General features: G+C 42.0%; 1 pseudogene; it reads right to left on the bottom strand.

The window, feature by feature from the left end:
- Positions 1 to 11,879: 11,879 nt before the first annotated feature.
- On the bottom strand, positions 11,880 to 12,507 carry LOC103291034 (ADP-ribosylation factor-like protein 1; annotated as a pseudogene).
- Between the last annotated feature and the right edge of the window lie 3,410 nt (positions 12,508 to 15,917).

Below are 15,917 nucleotides of genomic sequence, written 5' to 3'. Positions count from 1 at the left end.
TTAATTCATCTAAACAACACCTGCTTTTAGGGAAAATGCAAGGTCCCATCTAGTTGGCCAAAGCAGTAGGATGATGTATTCAAGGTGCTGAAAGATAAAAATTCCAACCAAAAATCTATATGGATTTTGCTCTGGCCTTCATGGTTTCTGATGAAAAGCCAACTTTCATCCTATTAAAGAACCTTTGCATGCGATGAGTTTTGCTCTTGCTGCTTCAGATGCTTGTCTTGTCTTTGGCTTTTAGCAATTTGAATATGAGGTCTAAGTGTGCTCTTTGAGTATAGCCTACTTGGAGATCATGAACTTTTTGAATGCATAAATTGATTTTTCCCATCAAATTTGGGAAATTTTGGTAATTCTCATAAAGTAACAGTTTTAAAAGCACTAGTTTAAGCATTTAACTCTTCTTAAAATTATGTGATAGCTCCTGTTAACTTTCTGTGAATTATTCAAATATTCTTTCTGCCCACCTCTTTGTCTTTCTTCTCCCCTTCTTGGATTACTGTTATGCACATGTTTATATGCTTGATGGTGTATTCCACAAGTCTTCAAGGTTCTGGGATTTTTAAAACATATATATTTTATAGATTTTTTTTTACAGAGAGGAAGAGAGAGAGATAGAGATGTAGAAATATCGATGAGAGAGAAACATCAGTCAGCCGCCTCCTGCACACCTCCTACTGGGGATGTGCCACAACCAAGGTACATGCCCTTGGCCAGAATCAAACCTGGGATCCCCCAATCTTTTGAATGCAAAGAAGACCAAAGGAAGTGCATTATGCAAATATCTGGCCACCAAAGCTGTTTGTCTTGGGGACAGAGTCCACAGCATCACTACAGCAGCTCTGAAGCCCCACAGACATGTCCTTGCTTCAGCCAGGGCAGCGCCTCAAAACCCTTCTTTTGGAACTTAAAGAGGATTATGCTGTTACCGTAAAAATCAGTGACGGAAGTCTCTCATTTTATAAATAAACATACAACTCCAGGTGAGCAAGGAACTTTTAAAGCAGGTGTCAATCCAGGCTACAAAATGACATGAGGAAAATTTAAAATATCCATGCCCACACCACAGCTCCAGAAATTCTGTCATAATTTGCCTTTGATATGGGTGCTTAAAAAAAAAAAAAAAAAAAAACCCTCTCTAAATAAACTGAGGAACAAAATAGGTCCAGAGGCATGAATACTGGGAACAGACTAACAGATGTCAGAGGGGAGGGGAGGGGAGTGGGAGGGATGGGACGAGATTAACCAAAGAACATATATGCATGTATGCATAGCCCATGGACACAGATAATAGGGCGGTGAAGGCCTGGGGGAGAAGCGGGGGTGCTGGGTAGAGAGGGGCAAAAGGAGGGGGATGGGGGACATCTGTAATACTGTCAACCATAAAAATAAAAAATAAAAATAAAAACCGCTCTAAATAATTTCCATATGCAGAGAAGTTTCAGAACCATTGTAGGTAAAGAGGTGTCTTAACCCAGGTTTGTTTCCATCAACCTTGCATTCAAGGTACTCCAGTCCTTACAGTAAGGAAAGGCAATAAGACTTGCAAGAAGTCTGATAAATGATCTCAGAAAGAGAGGACGGTAAGAAGCGACTTAGGTGTGTGTCCCCAGACCAAAACATTAAAGCAGAGGGACTCTTCACATTTGAAATAACAGAGAAAGCTCGTGCCCCGGGGAACAAGAAAACCTGTTTCCTGCTCATAAACTCCAGGGTGGCTTTTGCGGCTGCCTTGACTAATTGGCGAGGATGAAATAACCAGGGCGCAGGGATACATGACAGCAAAGGATTGTAAGAGACGATTTGCTGTTAAAATTCATCAGCCCCTGCACAGCGCCTTGATTAATGAAGTCGCTGAGCCTGCCTGCGCTCTGAGGAGGGGGCTGCTATGGGAGAAAAGGGAAAACAAATTTGCAAGGATGCTCTCTGGCTGCTGTTCCATTACACAAGTACCTTCTCCCTCTCACTTGTCCACTGGTGCTGCCATTAATCACAGACTACTGTAAAGAAAAGGAGAGGGAGGAGGGAGGAAAAAGGGAGGAGGGAGGAGGGAGGAGAAAAAAGGGAGAAGGGAGGAGGGAAGCGGGAGGAGGTAGGAGGGAGGGTGACAGCCTCCTTCCTTCCTGGCTTGTAGAGGTGGCGAATGATGGGTAGGCAGGGGGCCCAGGAGCAGAACTGCTGGGTTATGACCAACCAGAGGTACTTAAAACAGGATTCACAGAGTTGAGCCTCAGCAGATGCTCCTCCGCCTGCCGCTGCCTCTGCGGAGGAGGTTCTTGGTGCAACACCGCCACCTACAGCTGACTGTGAGAACTGCTCCGAGAGAGTCGCTAAGCTCCAGGAAGTGCCCGGAAATCAGATCACTCATAAATCCAGTAGCGTGAGCAAGTCAGTGCACTGACCAGGGAGGCAGAACAACATTGGCTTTCGTAGCTCAGGGCTGCCTTCCTTGGTGCGTGGACCTGTGGCATGTCATCTTGCACAAGGTGAAGCTAGTGTCAGGGTGAAGATGCCACAAAGAACAGATCCCCATGACATCAGATGAATGGCCTCTTTGTCCCTAGGGAAAAACAACTGCCTGTCCAGATATTACTCGCGGTTCACCCAGTCAGAGGGGGCGGCTGTTGGACCTTTCTTTGAAAACAGTCTTAAAGAGTTTCTAAAATCGGTGTAAAACACTATGTTGCTATGCTCAGTGTAAGAAAATCTCAGTTTTAATGTGAGATGGCCATATTCTCCAAGTTTTTTCATGGTGAATGTAACATCAGGATGCTTCCTAATATGTAATGAATGTGCACATCTCACAATTTGAACCTGTCAGAACGGGAAGGATGTGTTTGTAGTCTCTATATCTCCACAACATTCCTGCAGTTTACCAAGACTTCACAAACGTGACCTTAAATACACACAAAAACCTGTAATAGATAATGACTGGTGTCCTCGTTTTATAGATGAGAATAACTCATTTTAAAGGTCTTCAAAAATATCTAGACTCTCCCGACATTCCACAGCTACAAATTGGCCTCAGACTTTGGTTTTCTGTCAATGAAAATACTTAGGTGCCCTCCCAGCCTCCATGAATCCTGCTATTTCTCTACGAGGACAATGGGGCTCATTCACCACGAGAGGATGTCATCCCAGCTCTGCTAACACTGGCTGTGTGACCTTAAATGGGTCGCCCCATCTCTCTGAGCCTTCTTTTTTGCTTTGTTTTGTTTTTTTCCCCCTCTGTATTTTGATGAAGTTGAGTGAAAGGTTCCAGCTTTGGGATGTTGCAATAAAAGTTGAAAATCAAAAAAGACATTGAGGGGAGGCTGGGTGGAGGTGGGAAAGCGGTGGGGGAGGGAACATCTGCAATAGTGTCAACAATAAGTCAATAAGACATTGAAGCTTAAGACCTCTTAGCTCACAAATTGAAATGGCTCGGTTGCTGGAAGGGAATCAAGCCAACTGGACTATTCCACTGTTTCTGACAACACAAGGCATTGGTCGCACACAGACCCCCTGCTCCACACCTCTCCTTTGCTTTGAGCAGCGGGACAATTAGGGACAGGTGGAGTGTCCTTCCATCCTTGCCTTTGATACACTGTAGGGGATAGGACCTGGGTTTGGGATTTGATTTAGGAAAAAGCCCGTCTGCCTTCTTCTTTCTCAGCATTCAAAGAAAGCTGACCTGCATGAGCGCCTGATGTCAGCACATGGCCCACTTCTGAGAGGGTTGCCCGTCAGGGTCAGGGTGCGGGGAGCAACTGCACCTTGGAAATATTTAAGCAGAAAAAAAAAAACACCCCCAAAAAAGTACATTCTAGAAATCTGAAATAATATATACTTTTACCATCTCTTTTATAAAGCCACCTTGGAATAGGACATGCTTGACAGCATTTCCCCCGACAGTGTTAAATATAGCATTCAAACCAGAAAATTACTCATTGATTTGCCCTGGAAGAAAATAAATGTCTATTCAAGTATGTTATCCCAGTGCGGCCCTTATTGCTTTTTAGCAAAACAGTCTGAGCCAGTCTCCCTAATGAAGCAACACAACATGTAAACGCAGCAAGCACATGGCACAGATGAGCGTCCTTGCCAACCAAATGCAGCGTGCCCAGAGGGCCACCCACAGCTCCCGAAAGCAGGGTGTGCACACAGCAGAACAAGGTGGCCGCGCTCCCCCAGCGCAACGGGAGACCCAGCCCAGGTGGCAAATGAAAAGTCTGGCGCGGGATGGAGCAGAGGCAACAGCTAATAATTCACCGCCTCAAGCGCCTCTGAAGTCACTACCGTTTGGGCTTTGGCTAAAGACAGTTTTCCTAACAACAGGTGACTGCCATCTGTAAGACCCTGCCAGACTACATATGCCTAATAATACTCTCTCATTTTTATCCAGTGTTTTACAGCTCGCATAGGGCCACCGCGTGCCCAGTCTCATTTGGTTCTCTTAACAACCCTATTAAACAGGTGCTGCAGGTACCCACTGCACTGGCTGCGTTTTGCTTCTCAGAGAGATGCTGTCGAGTAGTATTACATTCGTTTGCTCCGCCGATGAGCACGTATGGAGGGAGGGCCAGCTCTGTTCTAGGCACTGGGAGGAGGTGAAGGAGCAGAGAAGGAAGGCGAGAAAGCAGAGGTGAGTCAAATCTGGTGTCCACATGATTGTGGTCAAGGAATTAATACATCACAAGAGGAGGCAGATGGGTACACAGATAACTCTAATTCAACTGGACACAGCTGAGAAGGAGGTAGTTACAATCCCCAAGGGAAAGGCAGGGGCACGGGGACATGATTTTGAAGTGTTTTCTGAATTATAAAAAGAATTTTTAAGGTCTGCTTTTCATTCATATACTTCGTGTTACCCAATAATTATGAAACAATATATAGATCAGTTAACAAGCTTAAGAAATATTTTATGAGTTATTATTTCCTAGAAACTAACAACAAAACTTCCAGGTAAGACAAGCGAGCACTTTTATCCTTATTTTACTGAGGCCCACAGAAGTTCAATGGCTTGTGCAAGGCAACAGAGCAGGAATTTGAGTTTACCAGGGACCTGTTGCACGCTCAATTCTGATGTAGATTCTAATGGAGAGCTTCTCAAACTGAATGCGTATGCACACCACTTGGGGATCTTATTAAATTACAGATTCGGGTTTAGTCTGGAGTGGGGTCTAACATGCAGCATGTCTAACAAGCTGCCAGGCAGTGATGATGCTGCTGGTCTCCAGACCCCACTTTGAGGAGCAAGGCTCCAGAGTGACATCCTTGACCTAAAAATGCATGCCATTAAAAAGGGAGGGACAAATCATGGTACATGATGGTGAATCAGTTAAGCAGAAATTAGAAAAAAAAGAAGTAAAAAAAAAAATAAGGGAAAACAACCTTAATATTTAAGGACAGACCAGGGTTTTGAAGACCTAATATAGCTGCAGGGAATTTAGGCAAGGCCACTAATGCCAAACCTGGGGTTCTCAAATCTCCTGGGATCCAAAAAGGAATACATGGGGATTCTTGAGGTATTGTAAATATTTTTTTTAAAAGCCATTGGAAATTGAATATTTTTATACAAGACAAAGCCTCGTGTGGTAATGAAAACATGGAGTCATTAGTAAGATTTACTACTGCTTTGTTTCCGTTTCGTCTTCCTGTTGTGAGCTTAATACATATTGTTTGTGCTGCCCAATCATGTTTGGCTTACTTCACAAACTCTAGAGAGAAAAAAAAAATGTTTTTCCAGCCCTAACTGGTTTGGCTCAGTGGATAGAGCGTCAGCCTGCAGACTGAGGGGTCCCAGGTTTGATTCCGGTCAAGGGCATGTACCTTGGTTGTGGGCACATCCCCACTAGGAGGTGTGCAGGAGGCACCTGATTGATGTTTCTCTCTCATCGATGTTTCTAACTATGTATCCCTCTCCCTTCTTCTCTGTAAAAAAATCAATAAAATATATATTTTTAAAAAATGTTTTCCCAGCTAGCACTCCAAAGAAAGAAAGCATGAATGGAAGAGTCCTGTGCCAAACTGGGTACACTGTGACGTCGTGCAGGGTAAGAGCGTGGACCCTGAGACACAGCAATGCAGCCCTGTCTTTCCTGTCCTCAATGACAGAGAACAATGGCATGGTTCGGGGAACTAAAACAAAACCCTGGGGAGAAAAAAACCCCACAAAACCAGAACCTTAATTTTCCAAGACGCTCAGTGCTCCATGAAACCTGTCGGTGCCTCTGATTCTTTTGCTTCATTCAGATTCTCCTTGCACAGCCAGCACCAGACCTCCCGTATCCAAACAGATTGAAAAATATTGATTTTTAACACCACCAGCAAAGGCCTTCTTAGTCGGCTCTCAGGGAACACATGTGCAGAATGAGTTTGGCAAGCTGACTCAAGTCAACCCTGGCTGGATCCTTGCTCCTGCTGGAAAGATAAGCCTAGAGCGGCAGCCTGGATTCCAGCAAAGGGCAGCCTGCTGTGCGGCCTTCGCTTTCTGAGAATCCCAGGACTTCCTAAGACACGGGCGACTTGGCAGAGTCAGAAAGGAAACTAAAGAGCTCGCCTTAAGCAGAGATATTTGGGGGTGGAGTGGATGAACAGTAGGGAGTTTAGGAATCCCTTCTCAAAGTCAGGAAAAACACACAAGTCTCTCATGACTTGACTTAGCTCACTTCTGCAGCCTCACGAGGACACTTCCTTGCGCTTGAAGCTTCAGCCAAGTTAATTACTCACAGTTCCTTGAACTCGCCCTACCTGCTCTCTTCCTACAGGTGTGCTCAAACAGTGTGTCTTCCAAATGCATTTCCTTTGAGTAGCACATATCCCATTGTGATGTAAAGGCCCGTTCGCTTCCCAGTTTTCTGCATTATATGGGGAGTTCTTGCAGCGTGATGTAGTGGACCTTTTTCACTCTGTGCCTTCCGTGCCCCAAAATGGGCATTTACAAATATTTCTGACCAAGCACGAACTGCATGACTGACTACATAAAAGGACAGGACAAGGCAAGAGTCCATTTCCAGCCTTGTCTATCACCAGTAGGCTATTGAAAACATATTAACCTTACCGTTTAATGAGTTCTCTCTTTGTGCTAGTAACAAGCTAAGTGCTTGATACACGGGGTTTCTTCTCCCCTTCACACTACCACTGTGAGATAGTGAGAATTACTAGCCCCATTTCAGCAGGAAAAAAAATAATTAGAGGCTCAGGAAATAGAGTAACATGCACAGTTCAAATATTTAGAAAGTAACAGCCAAGGTTTGTACAGTGATGCACCATCTCCCTATGATGCTCAAGATTTGAACAAATGCAAGGACACTCATCAATGGGATAACTAAATTCCTCTCTTGGAACCATTTATTCTTTGACTCATTCAATCCTCTATCAAATTTTGCATCCATTCAATATTTACTTAGAACTGATTTTAAACAGGGCTTTGTGTTAGGCTTTAGGGAATGCAAAAAGGAACAACACTCCTATTTTCAAAGCCCTTGCTGTTTAATTGGAAACACCATAACATGGCGAGCTGCAATATAAGTTCAGTCCCTCAAGAGCTATGAAAATATAATAGAAATTAAAGGAGAAGATAATCTTCAATTCAGGAGTTCTTAAGCAGATCCTTGTCTCTTTCCATCCCCCAAATAATACCGACCCACTCCACCAGCAGGAGCACCAAGAAGTAGCCCACTTTTAAGGTAACCACTTAAAAAGGCATTGCCTGCTCAGAAACATTCAGTTGCTTCTCATTGCTAAACAAAAAACTCTTAACTTATTACCATGCCATTATCTAGTCCTACCTACATTTATGGGTTTGTCTTCTACATCTATATTAAAATTCCTGACTGGCTGTCCCCATTTTCTAAATCTATCCTGTACCCTCCTGCTTTGCATCTTTGTGCCACCTACATCCACTGGGACTAGATTTCTTCTTTATATTTAGACTTTCCCCCCCCCCACCTATACTCTCTCTCTTTCCTGGATTCTTCTAAAACAGTTTGCTTCATGTAGGTATCTCCACTTTTCTAGAGTTTTGTCAGAAAATATTGAATTATCCTGGGTTGAAATGAACTGTTTATATGTCAGGCTCCCGTTCCAGTCTGTGAACATCTTAATAACCACAACAGTTTCTCATTCATCTCTATACCTTCAGAGTCCAGTCTAACACAATGGCATGTGCTATATACTCAGGGAATGTCTGCAAAAATGAATAGACTGGCCAGTCCTACGTAACACTTACTTGTTCAAACACCCTATCTTTCGTTTTCACCTCATCATAGTTCCCAGCACAGTCTCTGTACATAGTAGGTGCCCACTAATTATTTGTTGATGAATGGAAGAATGTTTATTTCACCATAGGAGTGATCTTATCTAGTTTATTCATTACTGCATTTTTTTAATATCTAGATATGGTAGATATTAATAAGCGACTGTCAATTAAATAGATTCCAATTCCCAAATGTCTACCAAGGAATAGACTAGCCACACTGCTTTTCTGGTTCTTCCTCTACTCCCCACATGTTAACCACAGAAGCAGTGTTTTGTAAAATGTGTGACTTCCTCTCAGCTGGAGCTGATGGATCTAAGGAAAAGAAACCATCATCAAACTGCTCAGGGCTCTCTCCTGTGGATTTTAGGCTTGGGACATAGGGCATTAAGTTGATTAGTTTGAGCTGTTAGATGAAGATATTAAGGTTAAGAGAGTGTCATGATGACTTCAAAGCTTTTTAGTGCGATTGTCCCTTAGGTTCAGTTGAAAACCTGTCCTTTCTATGATGTAGTTGTCCTGTATGACCTCTCGGTGAACAACTAATTTTTTTAAATTTTTATTTTTTAGTTTAAGCTTGTCCAAAATAGATTTTTTTTTATTACTTGCTTCCAAAAGAGCCTTAATGATTACAGATACCATTCTGATAAAAGATGGGTGATATGATGGAGAACAAGAGGGGATAAATAACACTAAATTACACAACAGAACTATAGACTTGTACCTAGAACTTTTCCAAACATAAGATAGGGAGACTTGAGCAATAAGAAAAGCCACTGAGAAGTTGCCTGACCAAATAAAATACTACATAATAGTTTCATAAGAAATTACCAGACAATTGAGGAAGGAAAGCAGACAGGTCATATCAATGATATCCCATGAGCAATGAGCAGTAGCCCAGCTGGACTTAGAGTAGAAGGGAAGAGAGTAGAGGATAACACTAGAACTTGGATATCAGTCTGCTCTGTCACAAAGGAATTTCTTCCTTCTTTTTTCTTTCCATGTGTGAATGTGTGTGTATATATATATGTATATCTATATATATAAAAGCCTAAGCGACCATCCAACCGTTCAACCATCTGACTGGTAGCTATGACATGCACTGACCACCAGAGGGAAGACGCTCAATGCAGGAGCTGCCGAGCTGCAGTGACTTGGCAGCTGTAGTTCTTGGGTGATGCACCTGAAACCAGAGAGGAGGGAGCCCGATTCTGGGGTGCATCACCCGAGAACTGCCATCTCACAATCCAGGACCCCTTGGGGGATGTCAGAGAGCTGGTTTTGGCCTGATCCCCACAGGCCAGGCTAAGGGACCCCACCAATGCATGAATCTGTGCACCAGGCCTCTAGAGTGTGTGTGTGTGTGTGTGTGTGTGTGTGTGTATATATATATATATATATATACACACACACACACACACAATTATATCCCAGGCATACTACTTAATGCTAAAGTTATGGCAAATAAAGATTTTCTCTTTATATCAAGAACCTCCCAACATTCTTGTGTGAGAGGTAGAGAATACTGTGATAGGTACTATGTCTAGAATTGCGTTATGGGAGTATAGTTTAGGGAATCAAACCTGTATGAAGGTTTCACTAAAAAAGCAATGCTTGAGAAGCTCTAAGAGATGCATAGCATTTACTTGTGCCAAGAAGAGTGCTGAAAATAGGAAAGGGCATTCTAAAAGGAGGAAACAGCATATGCAAAGGCAAGACAACTGGATAGAGTATGACATATCCAGAGGGGTGATGATTTTTCCAAGTTTATATTTCAGTGGAATAAGCAAGTAAATCAATAATTGCAATAATAACTTCTTTGACAGAAATGAACAGATAGTGCTATATGCAAACAGTTAAAGAAAAAAACAGCCCAGTCTGTTGAGGTGGTTGAGATTATGGAAGACTTCCTGGAAGAGGTGACACTAAAGATGAGTTTAAATAAAAGGATATTTAAAAAGAGAAGGGGTGGTAAGGAAGGATTTTAATGCTAAACAAGTAGTATCTGAACAGACATTGGAAAGGTTGACTTAATGGCAGAATGAGTGGTTCATTCTCTATGCTTCAGAACAACAGGAAGGTGAAAGGTCTAATTTTATTCATAGTAGCAAATATTGTTTCCCAAGAAAAGCTACATTCAAAGAGGTAGTGGATTCAGTACAGGGAGCAGAATATTAGTGTAAAGGAGGCAAATAGTCAAGATGGAAGGGGTTAAATGGGAACTGACACTTGGCTACCATGCTGAGAGGCAATAGAGAGTGATAGAGACTGTGGCAAAGTGGGGAGTGCAGGGCCTATCTAGGTGTGCAACACTGTAATTCTAAGCAATTGTCATGCAGGAACACAGCCTCAACGTTTCTAGATCTTTCTTAATACCAAGCAGAACCACATTGTGTATGTGTAAGAAATTCCCTTGCCCTGGCTGGTTTGGCTCAGTAGATAGAGCATTGGCCTGTGGATTGAAGGGTCCCAGGTTCGATTCTGGTCAAGGGCATTTACCTTGGTTGTAGGCACATCCCAAGTGGGGGGTGTGCAGGAGGCAGCTGATCAATGTTTCTCTTTCATCAATGTTTCTAACTCTCTACCCCTCTCCCTTCCTCTCTGTAAAAAAAAAAAAAAAAAGAATAAAAAGAAAGAAAGAAATTCCCTGATGCCAATGTCACACTCTATGGGATGTCACTCTCTGAGGTAAATAAAACATTTTTTTTACAATGCTTCTTAAAATATATCTTTATTTCCTTCAATGTGAATTTTCTTAATATGTTGTGAATTCATCAAATATAACCATTTAGGACTGTTTTTACTACCTCTACTTGTATGGACATAAATTTACAGGCATTATTTTGAATGTACGGTCTATTTCAGTTAGCATAATTTTATGTAGGGAGTGATATCATTTGAACTTTCATATGGTGTAGTTCATGGGACAAGCTTCTGACCCTGAAGTCTCTTTGAGCCCGGCTCCCAGCTTACTAGCAGTTGGGCAAGCCAAGCTATCAACCCAAGACTCCACACGTCCATAAAACGAAAGCATTACATTTCAACCTGTCCTATCTACATCACCAGGTTCTTGTAAAAATTGATTAGGTATCAATAGCCATTGAATTTTTTCAACTATAAAGTACTATAAAGTAACAATTACAGATACATCCGTGAAGTTAACTACCAAAATAATTATTTCAACTCCATGCTTATAACCAAAAGCTTTTAAATGAAACAGTTTAAATAAAGTGGTTACTGAGCAAATGAAACTATATTACTCACACTATGTTCCTAGACTACCCTATTCAGTCTAACTTTTGGAAAAATTTAATTCATTTTAGAGGGAAAATATCTGAGCTAAGGTATTTACTAGTGTTTATAGAAACAATCTGCAACTATTCAAAAATAGGTTTTTTTTTCCCCTCGATAAGAGTGCATTCTTTAATAGGACTGTATTTGAATAAGATTTCCAGACAAATAGAATATATACCTTAATAATACAAGAAAGCAAGGAAGGAATGTTTTACATCATACAGACCAGTCAGTTGGTTCAATCATGATGAGCTATCCTTCCAACCAAAGACTTATTTTTTCTATTTATTACAAATGTGTAGTCAGTTCAGTATATGCCAACAATCATACACAGCTCTAACATTTAGTAGTGTGAAGCACACTTAACTATTTCCAAAGGGTCATGGGATGTGGTCTTCATTTCAGAAGAGCAGAAGTGATTGGATTCCTGTCTGCTCTTTCATGCTTCAACTCTCCATTGCACTGCCTCATCAAGGCCAGTGCTTTGGTTGCTGAAGTTTTGAATATTTGCCATTTTCGGTCCTTCAAGGCAGGTAACCCAAGTGAATTTGCTATCTCTGAGGGAGTCATAGCCTGTTCCATGTCCTGCTTATTTGCAAATACCACCAACTTGGCTTTTCTCTGCTCTTCTTCCTCCAACATGGCAACTAACTCTGATTTGGAAATGCCAATTCGGTCTCGGTCACAACTGTCTCCTACATAAATGACGGCATCTGTGTTTGAATAATAACATCTCCAGTATGTCCTGATACTGGTCTGTCCTCGTAAAACCCAGACTTGAAATTTACAGTTCTTGTATGTTACCATCTCAACATTAAATCCAATGGTAGGAATAGTAGTAACAACCTCTCCAACCTGTAATCTGTACAAAATTGTAGTTTTTCCTGCTCCATCTAATCCCAAAATTAAAATCCTCATTTTCCGGGTTCCAAATAGACTCAAAAATATACTTGAGAAAAAGCCACCCATGATGAAGCACCTGTCTGCCCTCATCGATGGTCAGAGACAGGCCCCAGCCTCGACAGAGACTCTACTGGATCCCTGTGCCGCCACCTCCGCTCGTCTTGGCTTCCAGTGTCTCAGTGGCGGTTTCCTTAGAAGCCTAGTCAGCCAGCAACTTCCACATCGGCCACCTGGCCAAATAAATCTTTTTTTTTTGGAAGTCAGAAACACATCAACCCTATAACTTGTGATGTTCAAGTTAAAACTAGATGGCAGACATGCTAAAAAATGTAATTCAAAAATCTGTCATAAATGTTTCCCTGCTAAGTTTGAGTTAAACTTCAGAACCAATTGATAAATGGTATAATAACTTATGTTTTCTTTTTCCAAAGGAAAAGTCATAAAACCTGATTTTTCCAATCTCTTTATGTCCTAAGATATAGCGTGAACTGAGAATTATATTAGAATCAAACAGCAGTATCAATTAGCATGTTTTAGAACACTTTTATATCTTTCCTTTAAAGAAAAACCTATAAAAGCTGATTTTTCCCATTTTCTTAAGTCCTGAGACCTGGCCTACCCTCAGCATTATATCAGCCACTTGAGAAATGATGGGGTCACTTAGGATGCCACCTAGCAATTAGTGCTAGCATGTCTAATTACAGACCAGAGGAAATGGTGTTTTCTTTTGGAAGGAGGAGAGAAGAGAATGAGATAAGAGAAAAATCCTTAAGTGCCTTCTTGTTGCTGCATCTTTCACGCTCCCCACTCTCTCTTCCACTTATTGCTACTAAATACCACTCACAGAGCAAGGAATGTTAGATTGTCACCATCACTTGCCTCTGTGGAACACATAAATGTTTCATGGTACTGTGTTAAAAATAGTGATTAACTGGAACAAATGTTATAGCTATAAAAACCAAGGCTCAGAAAGATCAATAATAACAGCATCTATCATTTATATGATGCTTTTAGTCCCGCAGCCTCTCTACATCCTAACTCTTGTGACACACGCGGTAACATTTTGGGTAGATGGGGCAGATCATTACCATCTTTACTATGCAGAGGAACCTGAGGTTCCAAGCCAGTCGCAGTTCCGCCACATTCACCGTGTGAGATTAGAAAAGGTGTCCCACTCTGTATGTCTCAGCTTTGACTCTGAAATGGGAACAGTAGTGGAACTCATAATGTTACTGTTTGGAGACCATAAGAGATAGTTCATGAGGGTCCAATGCTATCTTAATGTAAGGCTGTTGCTATCACCGTTGTTGTTATTAAGATGTTAACACTAACTATATAGTAGACCACTCCTGCAATCTCAATGCTTTAAACCACTTATATAAAGTCCAGTTGGCAAACTGAGGGCGGTAGGAGGAATAGGGAGATGGAAACAGGCTTTGCTACACTCAGGAAACCTGGCTCCTTCATCAGCCTTTAGGTCTTCCGGGTCCCTGGGAAGATCCCATATGCTTCTAAATAAGGCAGAAGGAAGGAGGGAGGTGCTTTTTAATCCAGGCCGAGAGGTGACCTTCATTCCTCCCACCCACATTCCATTAACCAGAACTCAGCCACATGGCCTGTCCATTGCCAGGAGCTGAGAAATATAGCCCAATGGTGTGCCCAGGAAGAGCAGAGAATGGCTTTGCGTAAACACAGAGCCTTCTCTGCCACAGGAAGTGACTTTGGACAGGACCACCCTGCCAATCACTGTGAGAACTAGAACTCTGAAGCAAGTCATCTGACTTTGGGTCCAGAACCCCTCCCTGTACCATTGCCCAAGTCCTACACAAAACCAGAAACCAGGTGTCCTGATTTTGAATTCCAGGACCTTTTCTCACCCTTTTGAGCTGGCAAAATCATGCTCGTGGGCTAAAAGCTGGGTGTCTTTCCGTCACTAGGTTGTACTTTATTACAGGTGAGAGCCAGCACATTCACTAAACTAGAACCCAATCTTCCTCTCCTCAGATGGCTGAGGCAGCAGAGACCGGTCTCATTCTGTAAGTGCTTCCTATCTCCCTAGGTGACAGATAGAACTGACTATTCGTTTCCCTTCGATGAGACCAATTTGGAGCAACAACTAATTGCACAGGGAGTGTTTACGGGTGTGGGATTTATGGTATGAGGTCACGTTGCGGCATCATTTTTCTGCACGCTGAAATGGAGGATAATTGGGCTATTTTTCAAAGCCAATGGAGTGTGGCTTTACTGACGGGCACTGGCCACATCCAGATTCTTCTTTCCTCGCTCTGGGTCCTGCTTTAGGTTATTTCTTCACCTTTGGGTAGTGCCAGGATTCTTGCCTGCTTGGAGATAAATATAGAGTGATTTAGAGAGAAGCTCTTCTGGAACCCTCAGCGTAAATCCAAAGTATTGATATGGTTCATGGTCCAGGCTAGTGAGTAGCAAGGAGCAATCGGAGTACATCTGGCATACTGATGTCATGCTTGTCCTCATTCACTAGGGCCAAACATGCAAGGCCTGTCTGAGACACAGTGCTTTGCTGTTTTTCCAGACACAAAGCCTCTAATTCAAGAATCTGCCCCTGAGTAAGCTGTTGTGCAAGGTGATAAGCTATGGGCTCTCCTTAAAGCTTGGAAACTGAAAACCACCATCTAGCAGGGTATTATTGTTTTGTTTTGTTTTATTTTTTTCTAAGCTAAAAACCTGTTAGGGAGAGAGTAGAGATTAATGCAAAGTATATAGGCTCTGAAGGTAGACAAAAGTCATTTCATACACTAGTTATACCTCATAATCACTGTAGGGCAAAGGGTGACACTGTTCAACCCCTGGACTAAATCCATCCTACCATCTGTGGTTGAAAAGAAAGCTATATTGGAACATAGCCACACCCACTTATTTATAAAGAAATAAACTAATGTTTAGAAAAATGAAGCAACTTGCCTAAATGTACACACCAAGCACTAGGGTGATGTGACTCCAGGTGTTCTGATGGTCAACCAGTAACTTGGCTACTATTTTATGACAAAACTATTGACTCTTAGTAACAGACTTTTTCTGTTGAGAAGAATACGTTACACATTCAGAGAACAGGTCTTAGAGTTGCATGAGTCTGTGTTCAAATCTCAGCTGCAACATTTATTAGCTATTTGGAAAAATTGGCTAATGTGTTCTTCTGTTGCCCAGGGTTCATGATTTACTGCAAAGGGTTCTTGTGAGAATCAAATAATTTAATGTGACTGAACTGCACTAAATGCTCAGTGAAAAGGTTGTGATTGTCTTAGGTGGGATTCTTCAGAAGCAGACACAATACAAAGATAAGAGAGCATTGGAAGGAAATGGGAGAGGCAGGGCAGGGTAGGAGAAGGAGCCAAGAAAAGGTGCGTTTTCAGGAAAAGTCTCAGCTTCAGCCTAGTCCTTCAGGAGAAGACTACAGTATAAACTGTATCTCAAAGTTTGCATTTCTCCACGTTCCTTTAGA

The sequence above is a fragment of the Eptesicus fuscus genome, chromosome 13 (assembly GCF_027574615.1).
Source record: "Eptesicus fuscus isolate TK198812 chromosome 13, DD_ASM_mEF_20220401, whole genome shotgun sequence".
In the NCBI taxonomy this organism is placed as follows: domain Eukaryota; kingdom Metazoa; phylum Chordata; class Mammalia; order Chiroptera; family Vespertilionidae; genus Eptesicus; species Eptesicus fuscus.
This window is presented reverse-complemented; position numbering and strand designations above follow the sequence as displayed.